The 26,456-nt window shown below is 40.3% G+C and overlaps 2 long non-coding RNA genes across 19 annotated transcripts in view; one reads left to right on the top strand and one right to left on the bottom strand.

Annotated features, from left to right (window-relative positions):
* The window catches only part of LOC133258319 (uncharacterized), a 594,951-nt gene that overhangs the window by 404,510 nt on the left and 163,985 nt on the right, over positions 1-26,456 (bottom strand). For all 18 annotated transcript variants that reach the window (XR_009739930.1, XR_009739939.1, XR_009739933.1 and 15 more), the window contains one exon: positions 22,510-22,603. This is a non-coding gene — a long non-coding RNA (uncharacterized LOC133258319). The remainder of the gene's footprint in view (positions 1-22,509; positions 22,604-26,456) is intronic.
* Positions 18,609-23,277, top strand: LOC133258322 (uncharacterized). Its single transcript, XR_009739947.1, has 2 exons — positions 18,609-19,220; positions 22,458-23,277. It is a non-coding gene; the product is annotated as an uncharacterized LOC133258322 (long non-coding RNA).

Here is a 26,456-nt window from a genome sequence, read left to right as displayed (position 1 = left end):
GAAACAATATCTATAAATCTACCATTTTATCATCCCATTTCAGACTATAAAATTAGAAGATTCATCAGTTACACCTCTACTCATGAAATATACCTGCTGAGGTATGAGGTCCCTGTGGGAAGACTGATACAGATAACACATTCAGAGGGTGAAGTCATACATCAGTGAGCATCACGCGATTAGCAAGAGCTGTGACCCTCACACCCAGCTGCATTTGCTTTATGCTGGGGGATGTCAGGAGTGTGTCAGCAAACAAAGAATTGTTAGGAATCTGCTTGTTACCAACTCTGCAACTGGAGAGATCTGACACAAAGATTTTGACATACAAAGATATTCCCAAATCATAATAAGGTAATATCCAAAATTGCCTAAAAATGTGTTCCTATTATCAGGAGGCTATCTTCTTAGGTGGAAAAATAAGCAGCTTTTCACATATTTCTTCTGTTTTCTCTCTTCCCCAGTTTCTAATTCTAACCCACATCCACACTTTGTCCTCACAATTGTGACAATGACATGTGATAATCTGCAAGGTGCAGAAAATATTTAGAGCTCTTCCACCTTTGTTATCTCATATGATCCTCCAGCCACCCAGGGAGGTTGGAGCAGAAATGGCTTAATGACTTGACAAAGAATGGGGATGAAAACACAGAGATACTAAATACTTTTCCAGTGTTTCTTATTTTCTTCCTCCCTCTTTCAATATACCGTGCTAATACTTCCTCTCCCAGTGTTCCAGCGGTATTAGCAAACCAGGAAAAATACGTGTCAGAGATTCTTTGTTTTCTGTATTCTTTTTTTTTTTTTAATAGACTAGCTATAGAATCTAAGGAAAATAACTAGGTTTCTGTGGCCATTTCCTCTCTATTTGAGTCATGTTAGATAGGCATCATGCCTACTTCAGGCCTGGAAGGTTTACCCTAATTTGCCTGGTTTGGGAACATGACACTAATTAATCATACATAATAAACTACTCCAAAACCTAGTACCTTAAAAAAGAACAGTAAGTACTTATTATCTTTGCCATTTTTTCATGGCCAAGAATTTGGGAGCAACTTAGATGGGCAGTTTGACTTGTAAGAGTCCTTCATGAAACGGTAGTCAGAAGGGCAATTATCTGAAGACAAAAGGATCAGCTAGCGAGATGACCACTCACAGGACTGACATGTTGGTGCTGCTGAGTGGTAGGAGGTCTTGGCTCCTCTCCATGTAATCCTCTCCCGGGGCTTGTTCAGTGTCCTGACAACCAGACCAAGCAACCCGTAAGAGCAAATGGAAGCCACAGTGCCATTTATGACCCAGCCTGCAAAGCCATAATTCCATCCACCTCACTGTTTTTTTTATCACACAGGCCAGTCTGCATTCAACATGGGGTAAAACCACGTGTGTGGTATCACTGGGTCCATTTTGGAGGCCGGTATGATTACTCTGGACTTTCCTGAGGGAGTCTGCAAATATACCATTTCTCCCCCAGGAAACAAGAATGTCCTGGGGAGTGTATACATGGTGGCAGAGGGGTGATGTCATGTTGGTGGATATCTGGCACTTTCTTTCACCATCACCCTCACTCTTACCTCTTCTGGGAACTGTCCCTCCAATACACGGCCACCATGGGAACCAGTCTGGACTTATGCGATCCTCACTGCTTAGTTTGCTGGTTCAGCATCAGGCAACTGACCCAAGAGCAGGGAGGAACATTAAAAATAACACCGCCTGCCAGGCACTTCCCTATTGGTTCAGTGGTTAAGAATCCACCTTGCAATGCCAGGGATATGACTTTGATCCCTGGTCAGGGAACTAAGATCTCACCCATTGAAGAGTAACTAAGCCCGTGTCATAACTAGAAAGTCCATGGCCCACAAGAAAGATCCCCCATGACAACAAAGACCCAACACAACCGAATAAATAATAAAGATAAAACATTTAAAAATGTTTAAAGTAAAGGAAATAACATTCTTCAGACTATACAGATATTTGTTCCACATGGGACCCCCGACTTGTAGACTAATACAATCATTCCCTGGGATTTAGAACTTGAGAGGAAAACAACCTTGAGGGAGACCTCCCTTCCTCTAATGGTTAAACTATAGAATATAAAGCTTCCCCATGTGGAGGATCTGATTCATAGTGAGAAAGCAGGTCGGTAGTGGACAAAGCAGAGATTAGAAGAGAACAAAGCTGAGCTCCTGCCTCCGGGTTAGACTGTACACTTTTCACAGCTTAGTTTGTGTCCTTTATAACCCTTTGGAATCTGTGAACCAATAAATTCCCACTCACAGATGAACTAATCTAAAAAGTGGCAAAATTGTTCACAGTTCAACTCATATGCAGAGAAAATAGAAATTTTGTCTGGCCTTCGAGGAGAGAAAACGTACTTGACTTTCTCTAATCTGGGATAACTGCTCACTCCTATGTCTGCAAGCTCCGTCCTAATGGTATTGGGTAATAAGGGAACAGAGCTCATGTGGCCTTGGACTCTGGAGCACAGAAGTTCTTAGTGCTCCATGGTGCCTCTGGCCTCTGGTAGGAGTCTTTTGTCCATCTGACCACTGCTCACACCCTGACAACATGCACAGCTGCAGCCCCTGGAGTAATCCATGGTCTAGCCTCTTTCTGCTTGCACTCCAATAGCACCTCTTCCTCTGCCTCTCAGTGGCTGCAGAACACTCTACTCTGAGCCTCAGCTGCTTTCTCCTTGAGACTTCAACTTCTGGCAACAGGGTGCCTCTAAGGCCCAGCCTCTGCAGCTTCCTGGGGTATCACACAGAAAACCATTGTCCTCTGTGCCTCCCTCGATTTCCCTAGCACACCTGCCCCTCTTGGGCAAATGTCCAGCTCAGTCTTTTCTCTCCTTTTCACCATCAGCCTGGTATAGGGACGGGTTTCTCCATCTGTCGTCCGCTTGAGGCTTCCCTTATATAGGACTCTAAGACCTCTCCCCAAGCCTGCTATGCCACTAAAATGATGATGAGTTGTCCTCCTCTACCCTGGGACAATAAAGGAAGACTTTAAGGAAAACGAGAACTTGAGAGGAATGTTTAAACTAACAAGCTCAATACTTTTTTAATAGCCTCTTTAAGCACATCTGAATTCTATAACTTAAACCCAAAGTCCTAACAAATGTCATCAGGCAGCAGTAAAACAGCCAAGTGACAGTCAGTCACTCAGTCAATCAGTCAACCATTTTCTGAGCAACTTTGAGTTCCTGCATCCCAAAACTGTGAATACAACTCATTAACTTACTCACAATCTAGGGAGGGAAAACATACACTTGTATGAAAAGAAAAATATAATGAACTCATTGTATTCCCTAAAAGAAAGATGATCAAAAGTCCCCCCAGCACCACCACCACAGATGGATGCCTGACATTCTCTGAGGGAAGAGTGGGATTGGAAGCAGATGGCTGGGCTCTGTAACCTGAGAAACTATTCCCTCCTCAGTTGCTGATTCAGTTTATTAAATTTAAATCTTTGAACAAGGTGCTTCAAAAGATTGAATTCTAAGTGAGACAGGGATCATAAAAGATTGTATCATGCACTATGTTAGACTGTATAGATAGACAAATGCAAAGCATAGTTCTACCCACGATCTTTGTTTCTGTGAACTTCAATATACAACACAAGTGAAGTGGTACTAGAACACACTGGCCGGGACTAAGGGACACAGGCACACCCACACACTGTTGGAAACTCTGTGTGGTTCTGTTTAAGCCCCGGTAGTCCCTGGGTCTCCCCTGTCTGACATCCAATACTGCTGTTTACATACTTAGTGATGTCTCTATTAGGACAGGGTCTGTGTTCTCTTACTGCTAAGCCACTTCAGTCGTGTCCGACTCCGTGCGACCCCATAGACAGCAGCCCACCAGGCTCCGCCGTCCCTGGGATTCTCCAGGCAAGAATAGTGGAGTGGGTTGCCATTTCCTTCTCCAATGCAGGAAAGTGAAAAGTGAAAGTGAAGTCGCTCAGTCGTGTCCGACTCTTAAGAGACCCCATGGACTGCAGCCCACCAGGCTCCTCCATCCATGGAATTTTCCAGGCAAGAGTACTGGAGTGGGGTGCCATTGCCTTCTCTGTGTGTTGTCTTAGTCACTGCTTAATCCTCATCACATAGCACAACCCTAGCCTTAGGCAGTGCTCAGTTAGTAAATGTGTGTTCAATGCATGATAACTGGATGCAAATTTTTAGAATGATGATTTGGTTATATGTATCAGAAGTTCTTAGTTATCTTTATTTTTTTATTTTATTTTTAAACTTTACAATATTGTATTAGTTTTGCCAAATATCGAAATGAATCCGCCACAGGTATACCTGTGTTTCCCATCCTGAACCCTCCTCCCTCCTCCCTCCCCATAACCTCCCTCTGGGTCGTCCCAGTGCACCAGCCCCAAGCATCCAGTATCGTGCATCGAACCTGGACTGGCGACTCGTTTCATACATGATATTATACATGTTTCGATTCATCCCAAGGAATAATAATGGATGTATGTATGTAATTATCTATATAAATATTCAGGAAAATGTGGTTTATACTAAGAGAAATTCAGAAACAATGGAAATATGAAACAATAGAGTCTTGTTTAAATACATTATGGTATCATCTTAGAATGACTATTATACAACCATTGAAAACAATGTTTATAATAAAACGATCACATTTTGGTAAATCTGTATTTGCTGTGTATATATGTATAAATGTACATGCAAAGAAAGAGATCAGAAAAATGGACACTTCTATGTAAACTGTGCTTCTATTCAGGTGGAAAGTTTCAATCCACTCATTATCTCACTTTTGTTTCTCTGTATTTTCTCAGTGTTCTAAAATAACACATATTTATTTGTGGTAAGAGTAAAGCAATAATATGCATTAAGAATCTCTGAGCATGTACCCTAGAAAGTTGTCTAACAGGAATTAAACTCATCACTGTGTCCCCGTTTCCAGAGAGTGTCCCCCCAGTCTCCCAGGGAAAGTTACATCCAGGTGTTTACCCAAGATACTTACGACAGAGCTCATATCATCTCCTGTCCTTCCAACCTGCTCACCAAAACATGTGTTGGGCAGCAGCATGTTAGGCAAGGTACAAGAAAATCTTTATTAAGAAAGCATTTTTCTACTGACACCCATACTGACCTGGGCAACGAGTTGGACACTACTGAGCGATTGAACTGAATTGAACCGAAGACAACCCTACTGTCCCTTTGCACCCATCTACCAAAATGGAGATGGACCTTGCTGCTAACAGGAATTCAAAAGAAATAAAAGCAACCACACTGGCTCATCCCACCTCTTAACAGCTGTACTGACTGGTGTGCCACTGTTCGACAGGTCTGTTGCTCCAGACCTACAGCCCACTCGTCCGAAGTCATTTCAAGGTGGGCTGGCACCAGCAGCCTCTAATAACTCTGCGAAAACTTGTAATGGGTCCAGGCATTTTGTACATAGCCTGAGACTACAGTATATCTTCTAAAGCCATGAAAATCATCTACCACACTGTTCCTCTTGACTGAGTAAGGAGAGATGTAGGAGGAAGGAGAAGGGGAAGATGATCATGATATTTCCTTAGCGGAAGGAGTGGTTGCCTCAGATTCAGTCACAGATATAGGAAGAGCCACGTCCAGCCTCCTCAACGTCCAGGTTAAATCTCTCCTAAATCTCTACCATTGCTGCTCTCTCCTAAGAGTAATTCACCCCTGTATTTCACCTTGCCCTCATCTCAATGAGTTCTAACTTGGAAACGCATTTTTTTTTTTTTTAATGAAAGTTTGTGTTTTCTTCTATAAGGGCTTCCCAGGTGGCACTAGCAGTAAGAAATCTGCCTATAAATGCAGGAGACCCAAGAGATATGGGTTCCCTGGGTTGGGAAGATCCCCTGGAGTAGGAAATGGCAACTCACTCCAATATTTCTTGCCTGGAAAATTCCATGGACGGAGGAGCCTAGCAGGCTACAGTCCTTGGGATCACAAAGAGTTGGACACAACTGAGCACACGCTGGCACGCACTTCCTCTTTGAAAGCACTTTTAACTCATTTTTTCCCCCTAAAGGGTTCATTTAAAAAAAAATGAATTTAGTGATAAAATTCCTAATGAAATGATTGCTTCTGTGTAAGTGATATTAATAGAAGTGAAATGCCCTGACAAATCCTACAGGATAATGGTTCCTTTGCTAATGTTTACCATCATTACCTACCTTAAATTTCACCCCCAAAACAGATCAACACAATTAATCTGCCTAATAAGGAACCATTTATAGTTACAAATGGCTTTCATGTCAGGTTGATCAAAGCATTTCACTGATGATAATTTGTTCCAATTCACTATAATTTTTGCATTGCTCATTGCTATCAAATTGAGTGCTTTAATCCTCATAGTTTTGTCTTTAAAAAAAAAAAAACTTACAAATTGGGTGTCATACAAAAGTTATTGAAGAATCTATTCTTTTCATACCCTGCTTCCGAGTTGATAATCCTTTTTGCCAAGGTTTTCATCATTATAATTCTCTTAGTGGGGTCAGAGCTCATGAAAACTTGTACATGGAAACTATAACATTCCTTTAGGAGAGTGGGGGATAGAAGGAGGAAGAAGATACTAAATTAAAAATCTGCTGTGAACACCCTAAATATGGATTCCAAGTCTTTTTAATAGTGAATGACTGACTCCTCCATGCAGACTCTAAAAAGTTGCGTTCTCAGACTAAAAGACATTAAGTACAGAAATTTTCTCCGAACTTAATCTTACATACTTTTTTTCTTTCCCTTGCAAACTCAGTGCACAATTGCCTGGCTGCTTTCAGCCTGTCTCACACAAATTATGTTGTATCGACTTCAAAGAAAGGGCTGGTGATTTTAGTGTATTCAATCTACCCCATAATGCTCTCAGGGCAGTGCCCAGTACTCCAGGAGCTTGACTAAATAAATACTGAGTTGAAAAGTATAGACTAAAAAAAATTACTTCTATCCAACACAAATAAAAATAAGCACCCAGACTTTAGTGTATTTATTCTGTCTCTTACAAATCACCTGAGGTGATTCCCTTTTCTTAAATAATAACCACACTTTCATCCCATGACTCAAATTCTTTCCTAGAAATTGGCTGCTAGCTCAGCTACTCTTGGGAATTCTGAGTGATACAGAGGGAACTAGATTCTCCTTCTGGGCTGAAAGACAGCCATTAACTAATGTAGGACCACAGAACAAAGAGCTTCCTTACTTTCTTTCTGGGTTTCATAGCCTGGCCAGAATTAGGAAATGCCTCCATTTCCATCACATTTTGCTACTAAATGAGCCCAAGTCAAGAAACACCCTTTGACACACTGATTATTGATGTTCTGGGGAAATCTCCATAGCTGGGAACTTTGTGGAATCTACCCAATTCTCAAATTCCTTCAGTCTCAAAATATTTGGGATAGTAGCTACAAATATTGTTTTACTAATAATTTTATATTTACACAGTGATTTGAATATTTAAAAACCTTTCCAAAGGCAATGCATAAGTTTGCTGGGTCTGCTATAATAGAGTAACAAAGACAAGGCAATGTGAACAACAGAAATATATTTTCTCAAAATTCTGGATGGTAGAAGTCCAAAATCAAAATGTTGGCACCGTTGGTTTCTTCAAAGACCTTTCCCCTTGGCTTGTAGATGGCCATTCTCATTGGGTATCTCATCTATGCATTGTGTTCATTTGTGTTCTAATCTTCTTTTCATATAAGAACACCAGTCATATTGCATTCCTAGAGAAGGCAATGGCAACCCTCTCTAGTATTCTTGCCTGGGAAATCCCATGGACAGAGGAGCCTGGCGAGCTACAGTTCATGGGGTCACAAAGAGTCAGACATGACTTAGCAACTAAACAGCAACAGCATATAGCATTAGACCCCATCCATATAACTTTAAGTTAATTACCTTTTAAAGATATATCTCAAATACACTCACATTCTGAGGAACTGGAGGTTAAAAGTTCAACCTATGAATTTGTGGAGGAGGGGACATAATTCAACCCATGATAGTCACGCTTTCATTTTATAATTATGAACCTAAAATTTAAAAAAGAAAAAAACAAACCTGCATCACCAAGCTCACCAGTCGTTAGGTGATATAGCTAAAATTGGATCCCTGGGTCTCTGATTCCAAATGCTATACTTTCTCCCTTATAATCTGCTGCTACTATGATACCTAAATTGTGCCTAACTGTTTATCATTTATAGACACTGCATTATCTCACTGAACTGCCTGAGGAAAGAAAAGCTGGTATTACCCTAGGAACCACTTGGCCGATTTGAAACTCCTGGGGCAGGAGAGAAGATTCTTCTAGAATTCTCATCAGTTTACTCTGTAGCCACAACCCTTACCCACTAGCCGGACCTTAACATTGAGGATGCAGAAAAAGGTCATTGGACCAAAGCTTGACTCTCAAAAGTTTTCCTAATTTTGACTGCAGCTCAGAACCAATTTCATCTAAGGAATAAGCATGGAGATTCATCATAATGTTGCTCCCAATTTATCCGAGTCAGACCTCAAGTACCAGCTAAATCTGAGAGTAGATGGATGGATCTAGAGAACAGCAAATGTTCCTGAGTCCCCCATACAGTCAGCCTAAGAGAAAAGAATCTGTTCCCATCATTCAAAGCACTTAAAATAGCCCTTGAGTTTTAAATTCTGAGAGTACTACTTTTCGGAAGGTTAAATGTAAACAAGAGTATTTAAATACCTATTTACAGTTTCTTCTAAAAACAAACAGAGCAAGATTAAAAGTGTGTTAAGAGACATACAGATGGATAACGGGCACATGAAAAGATGCTCAGCATTGCTAAGTATTAGAGAAATGCAAATCAAAACCACAATGTGATATTACCTAAACCTGTCAAAATGGACATCATTAAAAGTCTACACTGTTGATGGGAATGGAAATTTCAGCCACTATAGAAACAATATAAAATTTACTCCAAAAACTATAAGTAGAACTACCATATTTTAACAATCATGAGAGATGATACAGGGACTGCGGCTTAATCACTCAGGTCTGGAGTGATTTATCACACAGCAACATATAACCTGTAATATTCTTTGTTTCCCACCTCCACTCCCCAATTCTGCTTCCTTTTGTATTATTACTATTTTTCAATGGAGGACAATTTACAATGTTGTGTTGGTTTCTGCCATACAGCAACATGAATCAGCCATAAGCATATAGACAATCCATGCGTGTTCAGTGGCTTCAGTTGTGTCCAACTCTGTGTGACCCTATGTACTGTAGCTCACAGAGCTTCTCTGTCCATGTGATTGTCCAAGCAAGGATACTGAAGTGGGTCGCCATGCCCTTCTCCAGGGGATCTTCCCAACCCAGAGACTGAACCCACATCTCTTACATCTCCTCCATTGGCAGATGGGTTCTGCCATCTAGCACCACTGGGGAAGCTCATAGACAGCCCATGGGGTCACAAAGAATTGGACACGACTGAGTGACTAAATATACATATACATATACATGTGTGTGTGTGCACATAAATACATATACTTAAATATATATATATATATATATATATATATATATATATAGCCTGGTGGGCTACAGTTTACAGGGTCACAAAGACTCTGACACCTCCCTCTTACCCACACCCCAATTCTAACTCCAATCTAAGTTCTGAAAGTTAGAGTTACAAAATCAGTTCTTTCCCCTCAATGTAAACATTTATACTATAAACTCAGGCATCTGGAAAAACTGATCACAAGGTCTTAATGTTGTTTCTGCTCTTTTCATCAAGAAATAAATAACTCTAGTATGATAATTTTTTCCTCCTGTTTATATGCAAATTGTTTAAGAACTGAACTGTTCCAGTTGTTTGCAATTGCTTCCATATTATCCCAAAACAATTCAAAACATGCAATAAAATCAGAGATTTATTGGTCTCACATTTTTTTCCTCTCAGAATTCATCAAACCAACCATATTTCTTTGAATTTTTCATTTGGAGGAGGGGACAGTCTGTCTTTTCCTTTGTTCTTTTCTTGGCTATTAAACAGGATTATTTGCCAATTTGATAACTGACATCTAAAGGCATTCTTCGTTCATTAAGAAAATAAAATAATCATCAGTCTAGGGAAAATGCAGAGGAGAAGGGATCACATTTTATAATATCATGGTCGATGTAGGTGGTTGAGCTGAGATGTGTTTATTAAATCTCTGAATATAGATGGATGCTCTTAAAAGCTAATTTTAAGATGAAGAAATTGTTGCTTATCCTAATTGCTCTCTAGAAAGTGACTGCATGTGATTAATAGGAAGGGAAAAAGTGGAAGTGGGTTTGCAATTTGACTCCTCCCTTTGACACTCCCTATTCCATTTTTAGTAAAATCAACTGAAATTATAGGAAGAAAAAAATCTTCACACTGTAAAAACCTGTTCATATTAGCTCTTTACAACTCAGAGAAGCATAATCATTTAATGCAGTATTTTCAGCAACAAAAAATCCCCACCTTCAAAAAATGTTCATTTACCCTTGAAATTGTTTTTGCTATCACCACATGATGAATTCTGAAGCAAGGCTTGGATATATGTTGAGTCAGTGTTGATTTAAACACAGATCGACCTCCCACATAGCTACCATCTTTGAGTTGTTGGCTAGAACTGAAAGAAGCTGGAAGGAAATGATCAAAATCCACGCCCCCCCCGCCAAAAAAAAAAACTAATTTTCCCTCTGCCCAAATTGCTCCTAATGAACAGAAAATCAGTCCCTCCCCCACAGAATGTTAAGTAATTTGGTTTAAAATGACACATGAAAGGTATTGCTAAGGGAACATTTTCTAAGTTTTTGAATTCTTTTCTACTTTTATCAAATGCATCCTTCTACAATAAGAAAAGGCCAAAGTTATGTCTTACACTGCCTTACACTCCTCGGAAGCTTCTCCCTTGGCCTCAGCATTTGGAGCTGGAGATACTATTTGTGGAATGAGGCTGAGGACATGAGCCAAAATGAATTTCAGGCTTGCCAGAGCTTACAATCTTAATGCAAATTCAACAATTAGCAATGCCTCAGCTGTGAAAGCTGGAAAAAATTCCACACATCAGATGGTGAGAGAGGCTGGTGGGGAAAAGCACTTCCATTTTTCTGTTGTCATCCTGTCATCTCCTAACTCAACGCATAACCTTGAAAGCAGACCTGGGCCCTACGGGTTATAAACTTATTCAGATGGTTCCAGAAAGGCAGCACCCTCACTAATCCAGAGTAGAACTGTAAATGTGTAAAAAGGCTAAGTAGAGAAAGAATTTTAAACTATAAGAAACACTGTATCATCAGCTTCAAAAAACCCCTAGATTAATGAGAATCACTAGTTCAGTATCACTGAATGCTAAGAGGATCCAACTATACGAAGTCAGAAGAAACAGCTCTAAGGTGTCCTTGTCAACCTGAACCGCTGAGCGAGTGTTGCTCTGTAATAAGGCACTTTTTGTTTGTTTCTTGAGGTGTTTGAGGCCGGCAGAAAAAAACAAACACGCATTACAAACAATGAGACCATTTGAAAGTGAAAGTGAAAGTCACTCAGTCGCGTCTGACTCTGCGACCCCAGGGCTATACAGTCCTTGGAATTCTCCAGGCCAGAATACTGGAGTGGGTAGTCCTTCCCTTTTCCAGGGGATCTTCCCAACCCAGGGATCAAACCCAGGTCTCCGACATTGCAGGCTGGATTCTTTACCAGCTGAGCCACAAGGGAAGCCTTAGAAATCATTTAGAAACCCAAGAACATTGGGTTTCCTTGCCTTCATCTTCCCACATTGGTCTTTTTCTAAAGGAAAGAAAAAATATATAGCTGCAGTTGTACAAGTGAACACTTCCACTGGAAAGAATACAATGATACAGCCCGTTGAGGGGAAGCATCAGAAATTCTAAGGACTTCACATGCTAAACACAATTATTCATTCCTTGTATGGTTCCCTCCCAACTATTTTCTTCCTATTCACATCGTCACTCATTATTTTTAATATTTATTTTATTTATTTATTTGGCTGCCCTGGGTCTAAGTTGCAGCATTTGGGATCTAATTCCCCAACCAAGGACTGAACCCGCGCCCTCTGCATTGGGAGCATGGAGTCTTAGCCACTGGACCACCAGGGAAGTCCCACCAATCATCACTGATGATGCAAACTTTGTAACCATACCCCAAACTAAGAATCACCTTCCACTGCAACCTGTTAATCAGTTACCTCGTGACCACTCTGGGAGTAAATCTTGTTATTTCCCTTAAATACTTCCCTTCATGATTTTTCCTCACCATCATTCATCAAAATACTTACAGCTCCAATAAACTCTTTTCTTCTGAATATAAATCAAACATGATCAATTTTTTTTTTTTTTTACAAAAATGCCCTCAATTGTTCTCTATCACGAATCTATTCTGCATGTATCTTTGTTTGGATTCCCTCCAAAGAAAAGTCAGGGGAAAAATCTTGAGTACAAGTAACTTACTTAGGAAGTGATTCCAGGAAGCAGAGTGTAGCTCAGGGGATGTGAGCCAAGGAAGAGGGAAAAGCCAGATGCTTGAGGGAGAAAGCCCTCAGTGTGGTCGGGAACCATGCACCAAAGTTGGGTAAGGGATGTTGACGGGGCTCCTACTATGGTGCCCGCCGTGGCAGATGCCTGAATTCCACCAGATGCTCAGCTGTGCACATAGTAGGGAATTGTGCTTCCCGAGTGAACATTCAAATATTCTCTCCCTTTTATGCTCATCATAAAATTATGATCCTTATTTGTATCCTTTCCCAAAGTCGACCTTTAACCCAATCATTCATATATACATCTTTTCACCTGTACGAAAAGCTTCCTGTCTCCACTCTGCAAACACTTGTTTTGAACCCAATTATCTCAGTGCACTTCTCTCTCTTATGCACTGTCAAGGCAATTTACTTCAAATGAGCAAATAGCTCCAGCTCATGGCCCTTGCTTTCGAATCTTGAAAAAGAAACTAGGATATCTTTTTCAACCAGAGGGATACATCAAGGGTTTTTTCACAAGTTTAAAAAATGTTTAATTTTTCAGATTCACAGTGTTATTTTCTACATCATTATTTACATAAGTAAAAATGAAACATGTCCCTTTGTATGTTAGCCTCTTTTCCAATCAGCAAATTTGAGGGCAAGAAATTTTATCACAGCAAATTCTGTTGATTTTATATCTAGAGCACAATTGGCACTTTGTGAAAGAGAATAAAGGTCATATAGAAACAGAAAGAATCAAGCATTATCCCAAAATGTGAACCATCATCTTAAAACTCATTTTATCTTCCATATTAGACAATATATATCAAATATTCTTCTTTCCACCACATCATCTCCTTCTTATAACCCAGGATGGTTTATTAACCCCAGTTTTGGGCAACTGTACCAATGTATTGATCCCCAAAAGATTTTTCCACCCAATGGTGACTTTTTCAATTAACTGTCATTACCAAGAATTTTGAGGTGTAGACATGTGCTAGGGATTCGGAGACATCATTTCTCACATTTGTCATGGATGAAGTACCACATTTTCTAAAACAGAATCAACAGCCTTAAGGTTTCTGATGTGCACATACAACTGTGTCTCCTGTCTGATTCATATTTGTAATGAACCTGCTTTGGGACTGCTGGCAATAAAAGGGACATAATCCTTAAGTAGGTTTCAGAGAAGCTCGATTAATTTATGTGACAGGACTCAATCTTGTGCAAAGGTTTAATGAGAACCTCAAGTTGTATAAAGTGTGCCTGGCATCTGCCTATCCCTCTGTCAGGAAGAGCAGAGGGATACCTTATGTGAAGAACATATATCCAGATTTCTTTAACTGATATGGATGAACCTAATAGAGAATAAGGGGAAAGAGCAACAACCACCAAAAAGACTAGTGCAGCAAATATTGATCCATTATACACTTGCTGGTTATTGTAATAACCTTTGAACATTCCCCAAAAGGAAAGCATGACATGGATAATGTATGTGCCTACTGCAAGTAATCTTCCAAGCATGAATGGCTGAAGGATTATAATTTCTTTTCACCAGATCATCATAGGTGTCCCAGAGGTCATACAAATAACCAGCATCCTTTCATTCTAAACACTACCAAGCCAAGGTTGAGATATGAGCCTATTAAAATCTGGTTTAAAAAAGAATTTTATTTTGCCCGTGATTTCATAAATTAATTGCAGACTGCCTTTTAAAGCCTTCTGCGGAAGACAAAGAGACCTTCAAATCCTTTCTCTGAGAATTAAAGCTTTCATTTAAGGATTCCAGATGGGCTGTATTTTAAGCATAAAAGTTCAAATACTTTTAACCACCGACAGATGAAAGGAATTTTACCCAGTTATGTTGCACAATTGCCACCCAGTAGTTCTTCAATCCTGGCCAAATTGAGCATCAATTTAAATTAGATTTAATCGTGGGACCCTTGACAATCACAATCAACACAAGATATTAGGGAGTTTAGGAAATGGGTCTATTAAATGACAATTAAAGCTGTCAGCCTTCCAGAGCTTATTTTCAGTTAATTTGATCCCTAGTAGACAGCCACATTCAACTGCTGTAAACAAAGAGGTCTGTTTGAAAGTGCAAGCTGAGATGGGAGCTGGTTCCTTAGAACGTTGGTTGATGGCGTGTTTCACTTCCAGGTTCAGGTAGCTCCATCTGTTACTCAGAGTAAGTGACTTCAAAATAACTCCCTGTGCAAGTACTGAAGCCCTCCTGAAAGTCCTGAGAGAGTGTGGGGAGTGGCTGGCTTTTCCTTTTTGTGTAAAGTCGCATGGAAATTCTTCAGGGTTAGGTGCTCTCCGTCTGGCACATATTACATAGTGCTTTTACCTAGAATGTGCCTGAAATTGACTATGGAAAGTCTTAGGTTATCCATACCCTTTAATACAGTATTTTCACTTTCAGGGATTCATCCTAAAGAAACAGATATCTGCACAGAGTTATGAACAGGCGTGTTTGCTGCAGAATGAAACGAGGATAAAACATAGAGCAAGTTTAGTTTGGCTGTTCCTCTCACCTCATTCCCCTTGACCCTTCCCATAGGCCAGACCATGTTTCTCTACCTTGAAAACTTCTTCTTCAGTGTCACTTCCTCCCAAGCATTTGCATGGAGAACCAGCCAAAAATTTCCAAATCCTGGGCTTTTCTCCATCAAAATATGTCTCCCACGCCCTTAGGTTCATGCCCTCTGCAGTCTGCCCAGGCCAGAAAATTAGACACATTTTTCTTTCTGAGATGTTAATGGATTTATATTACCTTCTAGAAGCAGCATGTTATATTTTAAAATGAGATCCTCCTGAAGATAATGCTATCAACTCAAAGTGGGATTATAACAGGAATTTCAGTCTCCAAATAAACCCAGTAGTTTGTATGATTTAAAAGTCCTTTTCAAATACATTTTCAGGACATGTACATGTGTGTATGTGTCTTAGTTTACTCATTTTGCTTTATTATGAAAAGGCATTCATGTTTATTATATTAATATAGAGTGTGGGAAACAAGAAAAAGTTAAAGGAAGATGAAAATCATCAATATTCCCTACCACACAGAAATGAAATTTTTAACATTCTATTGTGCTTCTTCCCAATCATAGTCATACGCACTAATTTATTTTCTGGAGTCATGATTACAGCATATGTATAATTTTTCATTCTTTTTTTCACTTTGCTATTTATTTGACAATTGTCAAAATAGCTTTATTCCAAAGACATCATCAATGGGGCCATGCTACATGCTAAGTCACTTCAGTCATGTCCAGCTCTTTGTGACCGTATGGACTGTAGCCTGCCAGGCTCCTCTGTCCATGGGATTTTCCAGGCAAGAATACTGGAGTGGGTTGCCACGTCTCCTCTAGGGAATCTTCTCAACCCAGGGATTGAACCTGTGTCTCTTATGTCTCCTGCATTGGCAGGTGGGTTCTTTACCTCTAGCACCACCTGGTAAGCCGTATGTCACAGTAATACACCCTTTTCTTCAGTCATTATTTTTCCTGCCAAGAATACTGTTGATATATGGCAAAACCAATACAATATTGTAAAGTTAAAAAATAAAGTAAAATTTTAAAAAAAAAGATCTAAAATGCAGGAAGGCTAAACCATAATATCCAGCGCTGCTCTCTGCTAATGTTTGTATGCACCTTTGACTCCTTCAAGTACAATGTACTGTTGCATTACTGACATCCATCCAAGATTTAAGTATGCAACAAATATTTGGAATCTGCTCACAAAAAAAGTCATCCCATGACAGTTTAAATAAATGTGAGCCAATGTCTGAAAAAAAATAAAATAAAATAAACATAAAAATATGGCTATTCTTTCTGGGCTTCTTATCTATTATAGCCGCTGCATTAAACTGGAATCGATTTACCGTATTTAACTGGTAAGTCAATTTCCCAAGTTAAAAGCACTCAAATGCAGTTCTGGAACAGGGAAAGGACTGGAATGTGTTAAAGCAACATGGATGCAGCCCATGCAGGACACTGGCAGGAAGTCAAGGTCACAGTCTGTCAGTGGGGTGAGAGCCTCCAATGGCCACAGCAAAACATCTTCCTTTTTTCCCTCACCCCTCTCTTGATTCAACTCAGCCATACCCACTCCCTTGTCTCCCATTTTAAAGGTGCAGGAAGACTTGGAGATGCATAGTTGTTCATGATCTGGGTAGCACATTCACATTACTACATGGGCTGTTTTTTTCCTTGTGTTGCCCCTGACCAAGTGACAAATGCTATGTAATCCTACTTGGTAACTGATAATCATTCTTATTACAGCTTCAGATTAAATAGAAAAAGTACAGTCATTTTTTTAAGGAAACAAGGTGGGGAAATCTAGCTTTGTTTAGGTTCAGACCAATTAGGCATGCTTTTCAAATAATGTTCAAAGAGGACATTAAAAGGAGAAAGGGATAGGAAGGGGTGTGGAGAATTTTGTAGACCACAGTTGATTTGAGTGTTTTATTTGTAAATAGCATGTTATTTTACTAATGGAGTTGAATTACATTTAACCACTCTATAAATGTTGGTTTGTATTCCATTTAAACATGTTATAAAGAGCTTTTAGCTATTTTTGAGCAAGCAAGACTGCCCTACCTATTAATAAACACTTAGGTAGAGTATCAGATTTCCAATAACTAACAATATGATTATCTACCCAGAGACTTGGAAAGAACTATATTCACAATGTCTTATGATCGGCAAGTTTGCTGTCTTTGACATGGAATATTAAGCACACAGCATGCTGGAACACTGGGGGAAGGGGTTCCTTTCCTCCACCAGCAACTGCTAACCTGCCTCACAATATGTGGGGTGCCCTGAACTGCCTTGTGAAACAGAACCTGTTTCTCAAAGGGGATGCAGGGAAATGGGGACATGGGATTCACCAGAAGTCAGAGCTTTTTCTGAAGTCTTGGCAGTTATGTGACTGTTGTTATTATTCTTATTGATTGCCACACCAGATCTGTTCAGCCTTGTAATGAAAACAGATAAAGGGGGTGACCAAATCAGAATAAAAAGGAAGAGCGAGCTGAAATGGTTGAGAATATGCATTATAATCCTCATAAATGACCTGGCAGATACACAGCCCAGTAAAATACAATGAATGGTACGTTTCTTTTTCCCATTGTCTTACATCAGGAAAAGTCTGAAGTGGTATAGAATCTCCATTTTTTTTAAACAAATAATCGCCAATCTATTCTATGTTTAACAGACATCCTGATTTATTTTTTCATGTTCTGTATTTCTCCATGAAGAGATAACTGTTAGAAATGTTACCATACATATACCTGCTAAAAGTATTATTCTTATGTTTTCATTAATCATCTTATAGTGCTCTCGGAATGGAACTCATACATATTAGGAAACTTATTGTGAAGTTCTTACCAAAATCTATAATTTGAATTTGATCTGAGGAAAAGACAGCCTCAAATTGAGGAACTTTTTACAAAATAACTGAATGATATTCTTCAAAAGTCAGGAAAGATAAAGACTGAGAAATTGTCCCAGATTGGAGACTAAGAAATCAGGAAAACTAAATATAATGTGTAAACCTGGACTGGACCCTAGGTCAGAAAAAGAATACTAGTGGTACAATTAGAAACATTTTTGTAAGGTCTGTAGATTAGTTAAGAGTATCCTATGTTAGCTTCCTGGTTTCAATCATTAAACTAAGATTACATAAGATGTTAACATTAGGGGAAGTAAGGTGAAGGGTATATTGAAATTCTTTGTACTATTTTGCTACATATTTTGTAAGTCCAGAATCCTTTTAAAGGAACAATTAATTTTTTAAAAATTAAAAACAAATCTGAAAATCTAGATAATTGGATTTCAGTGCATATCTGCAAGGAGTTGATGCATTTCTGAGAATAAGAAAATGGAGATTTCAAGTTGCTTGCATTTACATAAGATCAGTGAATAGCTTGAGCATCCTGGCATCTTAATTAAAGAGAGAATGAGACCCACAAAGGCAGAAAGACACACAGTGAAAGGCATCCTATGATGGTGGTCGGCACTGACAAAGCACTTCAGGACTTCCTCTTGGAGTCACACCAAGGAGGTGATCACTGTCCTTGTCACAGCCATGTCTGTGCTACAGAATCAAAGGCAGGCTGTTCTCTGATTGGTTGGGTCAGGCTGCTAATGAGGCAAAGGTCGTGGGTTGGATCTGCTCTCAGGGCCTGTGAGTGTCACTCTGTCTCCTGACATTTCTCTGATCACAGAGAGCCAGGTGTGACAGCTTGACTGCACCGGCACAAGGCTGGCTCTACTGTGGAGAAATAATGAAGACCCACACCCTCCCTAAGGTCACCTTTAAACATAATAGGCATACTTGAATAGAATCCCTGTCATCTAAATACATTTCTAAAAATAACTGCACCAGGAGAGGGATCCCTTATTAGATTTACTTTCCCATATTTAGCCTATAATTAGGAGACTTGGAAGGGTGAAGCTGATTGGCCTCCAGTGCAATTCACAGACACAGAGAAATTCTTGAGAGCCACATTACCTCCTTAGCAGAAGCATGAGCTAGCTTTAAAGGCATGAGCTCTGATTTAATATCACTTAGGCAGCCACCAAAGAACATAAAGAATGAGGCTGCTGACCTTGTTCCTGACAGACATTTTTCGGTTTTCATGTTCCAAAAATTATTAAGAAGGGGCTTCTATCAACATGACTTTTCCTGAGTCTCTTGTGTTTATGAGGAGAGCTTTGCTGATGTACTCACGATTTCAAACTGGAAGGTAAACATGAAGATGGATAAGTCTTTGTTTCAAGTATCAGTATGTTTTAGAGACAAAAGCAGCTAAGAATTAGAACAGATTTAAGCATACGAATTGATTTCATTATCATGAGCAAATACAGTAATTTGAAAGAAAATTTACTTCTGTGGTAATTTTTAAGTTAAAAAAAAATTATTTAGTGGGCTTTAGTCTCTTCCACCTACAGTTAGAAGAGCTGAATCTATACTAAGTGAAGTTATCCCTTTGAAATTCTTTTTAAATTTTTTATTGGAGTATAGTTGCTTCCCAGGGTCTTCCCTGATGGCTCAACAGGTAAAGAATCCACCTTCAGTGCAAGAGACACAGGAGACACAGGTTCGATTCCTAGGGTAGGAAGATCCCCTGGAGGAGGAAATGGCAACCCACTCCAGTATTTTGGCCTGGAGAATCTCATGGACTGAAGAGCCTGCTGGGCTACAGTCCATGGGTATGCACAGAGTTGGACACGACTGATGTGACTTAGCACGCATGCAGGTATAGGTGCTTTTCAGGTGGTGCTAGTGGTAAGGAACTTGCCTGACAATGCAGGAGACATAAAATAATGGGTTTGATCCCCTGGAGGAGAGCATGGCAACCCACTTCAGTATCCTTGCCTGGAAAATCCCATGGACAGAGGAGCCTGACAGGCTAAAGTCCAAGGTCACAAAGAGTCGGACAAGACTGAACAAACACATCCACACCCATAGTTGCTTTACAGTCTTGTGTTAGTTTCCGTTTGTAAATATAAAATGGCTGGGTGACAGGGAAGTGCCTTTGAATGGCAGCGTTCCCCACTCCAGTGCTTTCTCCAATAACATATGGATCTTCAGGTCCTCCCAACATTTACTGGACAAGGTGAGGTTTGGAAATGAGCAACACATACCTGCTCCCCAAAATCTTTTAAATCTCTCTTGCTGCTGCTGCTAAGTTGCTTCAGTCATGTCCGATTCTGTGCGACCCCATAGACGGCAGCTCACCAGGCTCCCTCGTCCCTGGGATTCTCCAGGCAAGAACACTGGAGTGGGTTGCCATTTCCTTCTCCAATGCATGAAAGTGAAAAGTGAAAGTGAAGTTGCTCAGTCGTGTCCGACTCTTAGCGACCCCATGGACTGCAGCCCACCAAGCTCCTCTGTCCATGGGATTTTCCAGGCAAGATTACTGGAGGGGGGTGCCATTACCTCTCCTAATATCAGTGTACTCAATAGATGGCAGGAAAATGAGCTGTTTCCCCAGGTTGAGACTTGTCCAAAGTGCCTCATGATAACAGAAATAAAATGAAAACTAGGAACATATTCTCCATCTAAAATTTGTGAAACCATAGTCCACCTGGGCTGAGTAGAGCTGAGGACAGCTACAGAAATCAATGGTAGCAAAACCAACACCTGTGGAATATAAGGGAAGTAAAATCCCTTAAGACTCTGGAACCACTTGGTTGTAAATATTCTTAAACCAAGGCTTATAAGACAAAGACGCCAGCCCATATTATACTAAAATGGTTGTCATTTTTAGATGAAGTAATTCACATTCGGCCACTCCATCTTGATTTGTTTTCCCACAGGCAGATCTGAATAGGCATATCCTGTGTTACTTTTTTATAGAGTTTTACTGTCCCAAGAATAGACTAATTTCACATTCTATTGCCTGGTTCCTTTACCAGTACACCAAACATAAGGAACAAATAGTCCAAATTATATTCCTCTCTGGAAATAGTTATAAAAGTTTATGTCACTCCACATATACATTCTGCTAGGAAGGCTGGGAGAAAAAATTACCTACAACAAATTGGTCCATGAAATAAGATACAACATTGCTGTCCCAGAGAATACATTAAAGAAAAAAAATTTTTATGACACTTGCTAAAGAATGGTATGGGTGACTTTATACAGGACCATGGCAGTAGGTGTGAGGATCACTGCAGTGGGATTTTGCAGGAGGAGACAGTGATCTGGCTCAAGTCAGAATAGAACAAGAAGTAGGGGTTTTACAGCCAAGGAGTGAGGTGAGGCTGGTGGTCAATAAATGGAAAATTACTAAGAGGGAGGGCAATTATTGCTAAACTAGCCTACCAGGATTCTTGCTCAAGGCAGGCCATGGTGATCAGATGTCACCTGGGGGATGGTGGGGGTGAGGAACCCAATCAGATATCAAGGATGATCAGATATCGGGGATGGAGTATTCTGGCTAAATCAACTTAGCAGGACTCTTGCTAAAATCAGGCAATGTCAAGACAAACACAGAAGCCCCAGAGTTGAGGTTTAGTTAGGGAGAAGATTCAGAGGAGCCTGACTGAAGGTTGGTCAAGGAGAGACTCTTTGTCAATAATGGGAAGTTACCTCCTAATGAGGACCCAGCTTCCTGTACTGCAGGGTGAGCCATGAGGACACAGGAGGAGTCATAACTGCTCTTGGAAAGACAGTAACAAGCAGTGAGGACCCCTATTCAGGGCTGAATGAACCCCTCCAAACAACTCACTCAACCTCTTTTCTGCCCATGCTTGTACTGGGAAATCATGAAAAATTTCTTTTCATAGTTTACTCTGCACATTTTCACACATTATCTCATTCAAAATAAATAATTTTACAAGTGAGATAGTTGACACTCAGAAGCCAAGGTGAGACTCAAGAGGCCAGGGTGGAGACATGTCCCAGCCTGCAGAGCTGTTCCTCCTCTCCCCATCTCCCGCGGGAGGAGTCTGTTTCCGACCAGCATCCTCATGACGACAGGCCTGCTCCCTCTGTGCGTGCAGGCACCTTAGATCACCTCTCTTTTTCTCTCAAAATCCACAGAATGAACATTTGTCCAAAGGACCCCTATCAATCCTACCAAAATATCACCTCAAACTGAATGCAAAGCATCCTCGGCTTCCTAAATGATCCTCTTAATAATTATAATGGCCCTGTTGGATACAGAAGTAGTTTTACAATCTTACTTTTAACCATGGTGACCTATCACCTAAAAGCTCACGTTCAGACATGAGCACATACATTACATTCAAGCTTTGAGAAAGCTTGAGAAGCATCAGGACTCCCTGATCAAGTTTTAGTCTGAGTGGAAAAACTCCACAACATTCAAAACTCTGAAAACCACTATAGTCCATCTGAGATTGGTTAAATCCATGCATGCAGAACCCACGGTTACAGAGGGACAGCCATACTTCAAAATGAAAACATCTGAACAAACAGCAGCTGAGAAAAGTTTCTCTAAACTTTGTTTTAACAGAGCTCTCTGAGAATTCAGCTGCCAGAGATAGAGAGAGAGAGAGAAGACTTACCCTCAGCACCTAGAGAATGTGAGAATTCTGCTGCCACAAATCCCCCTCCAGGGACCTTCCAGCCAGGCAGGATAATGACCATTCGCACCAGCACCTGGATGAGAATTGTGAAAATGTGTCACAAACCTTATAAGAACCTCCCACACTTTCCCACAGAAGCTCTGACCACCAACATACCCTTATTATGCTGATAGTATATAAACCTTTACCCACGGCTGTTCAAAGAGATTCTCTTTATAGAATGCTGCTGCATGAGTGTATGATAACATTTTCTCTTGTTACTCTGAAGAAAACTCCAGATTGTCAATTAATTCGCAGGTCCTAACTACCACCATTCAGACCTCACTTGGTCAAGGAAAAGTTTTCCTGCCAGGTCTCCAAAATCAACAAGCCATTGAAATGACCCTACTCGCCCTCACCTCCAGGATTCCTGCCATGAGAGAATAAACCACAGTTTGTTTAAGCCACTATTGGTTGGATTTTCTGCAACTTGAAGCAGAAAGAAGAGCCAGTAGTTTACCCTGTTCATTCTTTTTGAGCCAAGACACAAGTGCCCACTCTCCATTCCCCAAAATGATGGGAAAAGTCATAGTTCAGACTTGGATGCCAGAACAATCACAAAAGAAAGTGGAACCTTGTCTGGTCAGATCTATGTTCCAACTCCTATATATCACTAATGTAGATCAGCTTCTCACACTTTTTCTTTGCACAACCTATATCAACTCTGGATTAATCTGGTAAAATGAATAAGACATTTTTAAAACACTGCCATGGCTTTCAAAAACTTCTTTATTGTTCAGAAATGTTTAGTTTGGGGGGAAAAGCAACTATGTGTTTTCATAATTAAATGACACTCTTTTCCCTGAAGTCCTCAGTTTGTTGAGGGACATTGGGAGCTAGGTGATGAAGGGTAGATGGAGAAATGCTGAAAAGGCAGATCACCCAGAAAAGTTTCTCAAGAGATCCCCCAGCCAAAGTCTTCCCCACGTCTGTGGCATTTTTCGGTTTCTGGGGTTTCTAGTGGTCCAACCTATGACACTTTGCAGCAAGTGCAGTCACAGAGACAATGTGGCACCCACCGGGAGCCATTCCCTAACTTTTTGGGTCCCCGCAAATCCTTCCTTCTCCATGGAGAAATTAGAGTCCTTGAGCTGAATGTGTGTTTCTTCCAGAGTTAGCAGTAGAGGAAGAGGTGGAGATGGGAGTGAGCTGAGTTCTAGGTAAGCGGGCTGAAAGAAGCAGGATGGAAGGATGGGAAGTAATGAGCGCCACACCCAGACCTGTGTCCCAGTGGGAAGCATTCAGAAACTGAGAAACTGAATGGGAACTTGAACTACGAAGCCCAAACCTTTAAATTAACCGGGCAGCTGGCAAGACTCTAATAGAATATTTTCGCATTTTAAAAGCTCCATGAAAACTATTTGAATCTCAGTATCTTCATTCACAAAATAGAAGTATGGGAATAAGTGGGTCATGAGATTCTCGAGGCTCTGAGATCTTATAATTCTATAATTGTCTTCATGAGAGGATTTTGGCCATAGCTTTTTCAAGTTAAATCCATATCTCTTTCAACAGCCTGAAGAAAGAAAGCTCATGAGTTTGAAAAAGAAATTCTCATATTACCCCCCACACACACACAATGGAATAGCTAGTGCGTTTACTTCCAGCCCAACAATTGAGTCTCATAAATCAGCAGGTTCGGTAAATCCCTCTGTAAATTGTTTAAAAAAACACCCACCATGTATCAGAGACACAGGCTGCATTCAGGATTCAAAGAAAGATAAGATACAGCATCTGCTTTCCTTGCTTAGCTTACACCAACAATTTTTCAAATATTTGTTCCAAATATTATTGAATAAATTAATGAAAAATTATTGTGACCCTGTAATAATTATTCTAAGAGGAAGAATCTTCCTTTTCGTTAGCACCACCTGAGCTTGTTAACATAAAAGAGAATTTTCTTATTCCTCTGGCTGAGTGTTTTCGGCCTAGCACCCAATAGCCCATAATAAGGGTGTGGACTGCTGTTGGATGAACAGCAGAGCAGGGTACCCCTACCCATTCTGAACGCTTTCTTGCACAAACATGAGTAAACATGTTATGAGGGGTTAGGTATTTCTTTGTTGAAGGGTTCAGGTAATGTTTCCAAACGCTGACAGAGGAGAGAAGTGAGGGTGAAGGATGGGATCAATTACTATGCCAGTGAGCACCCCACTCTCTCCAGCCTCAAAAGGAAGAGGCTCTTCTTTCAAAGGTGCCCCACATGGATGGTCCAGTTTCTTCTCTTACTCTATTCTTCTTTCTGTCTCCCCCTTTAAGTTCCATCCTCACCTATGACCTAACATCACAGTCTCCCTCCTTACCTCAGGATATCCCAAATCCTCTAACAAATAATTATTTGTTAGAATAACTGACTCTAGTCAGTTCATTAGAACTCGAGTCAATTTGTTAGAAACTGACTCTAGTCAGTTTCTGCTTCTTGGATATTTCACAACTTTAGGCACCCAGTACGTAGCAAAGCTTTCTCCCAGACACCATTTCTGTTGGTACACAAACTGTAAAGAGGGTTCCCTAGCCCCACTTAGGAAATTAGGAGCTCACAATCCTTGGATTTAGGTTGATGGTGAAAGGAGAGAAACTAGAGCTTTCTCTAGGGATTGTGGTGACTTTTATTCAAATACAGCAGCAATGCTCCCATCCTGAAAAGAAACATAAGTGGACTAACTTCCTTCCACTGGCCATGTGTACTTGTCCTAGTAGTATTACTTTAAGAGTCAGGGTTTACATTTATCCACCACATTGAGAATAAAGAGACACACAAGCAGATATTGATAAACGGACAGAAAAAGGAGTGACTCCATTTAATGAGAGTGAGAAAGGCTTCACAACGTGATATTTAACTTCGCATATGAAGGAAGTTCACCAGGCACAGAGGTGGTATAAGGATGGAAATTCTGAGCTCATATTTCAGGCAAGGGGAAAATATGAGCAAGGCACAGAGGCATGAATATGTCTGGTGTGTTAAAGACATTATTAAAAGGTAGTCATTCCAAGAGTATTTTGGGAATCGTAGACCTCTAGCTTCCTTCCTAGTTGCTACTCTAAGACTTTTGAAGGCTCAGACAACTTTTGAGAAATAACAATGGGAGACTCTGAGATGGTCCCCAGCTAACTTTATAAACATCCTTCTGATGTTAAATGAAGCTGTCTAAAGGATAACGGAAGCAGAGTCAGAAAGGGAAGAACAAAGCCATGTGCACTGGTGTTTGTACAGACTATGTCCCAAATAAAATATAAACTTCAGTTCTATCTGTCATTCCATGGCTTCTTAAAGTGAGTAATTAAATCCGAACTTTATTTTCCACAAACCAATTTAAGCAAAAAAAAAAAAAAAGTTACCATGGGGTTACTCCACAGGAAGCATGAGAGCCTGCAAGGATAAAGTAATTATAATACAGCAGGATAGCATGACAGAAGAGATCACTGATCGAGAAGAAAGACTGTGAAAAGTGCCAACAGAAAGGTATAATCCAGGAAATGAGAGGTGATGTCTAAATAGAGGCATCAGTGAAGGCTTCCTGAGGGAAACAGTAAGCTAGGTCATGAAGACCGGGTAGGAGTTCGGCAGGTAAACATGTAGAAGGAAGGCAGTTCAAGAAGGAGCAGCATGAGGTGGGAAAACCATAGGCATATATAGAGTGTCCAGTGAAACTTCTGGAGATGATGTAAATAGTCCATGTTTACACCATCCAGTACAACAGTTACAAGTTGCATGGGGCTACTGAGCACTTTAAATTTAGCTAGTGCAACTGAGGAACTGAACTTGTCATTTAATATAATTTTAATTAACTTAACTAGCCACTGAGGAAATAAACAAAGACCAACCAAATGAGAACAGGCTAAGTCTCTTTACACAGAGGTTGCTCTAACAAGGGAGTCAGACACTG

The sequence above is a fragment of the Bos javanicus genome, chromosome 12 (assembly GCF_032452875.1).
Source record: "Bos javanicus breed banteng chromosome 12, ARS-OSU_banteng_1.0, whole genome shotgun sequence".
Classification (NCBI taxonomy): domain Eukaryota; kingdom Metazoa; phylum Chordata; class Mammalia; order Artiodactyla; family Bovidae; genus Bos; species Bos javanicus.
The sequence above is the reverse complement of the archived record's forward strand: the minus strand, read 5'-3'. Positions and strand labels throughout refer to the sequence as shown.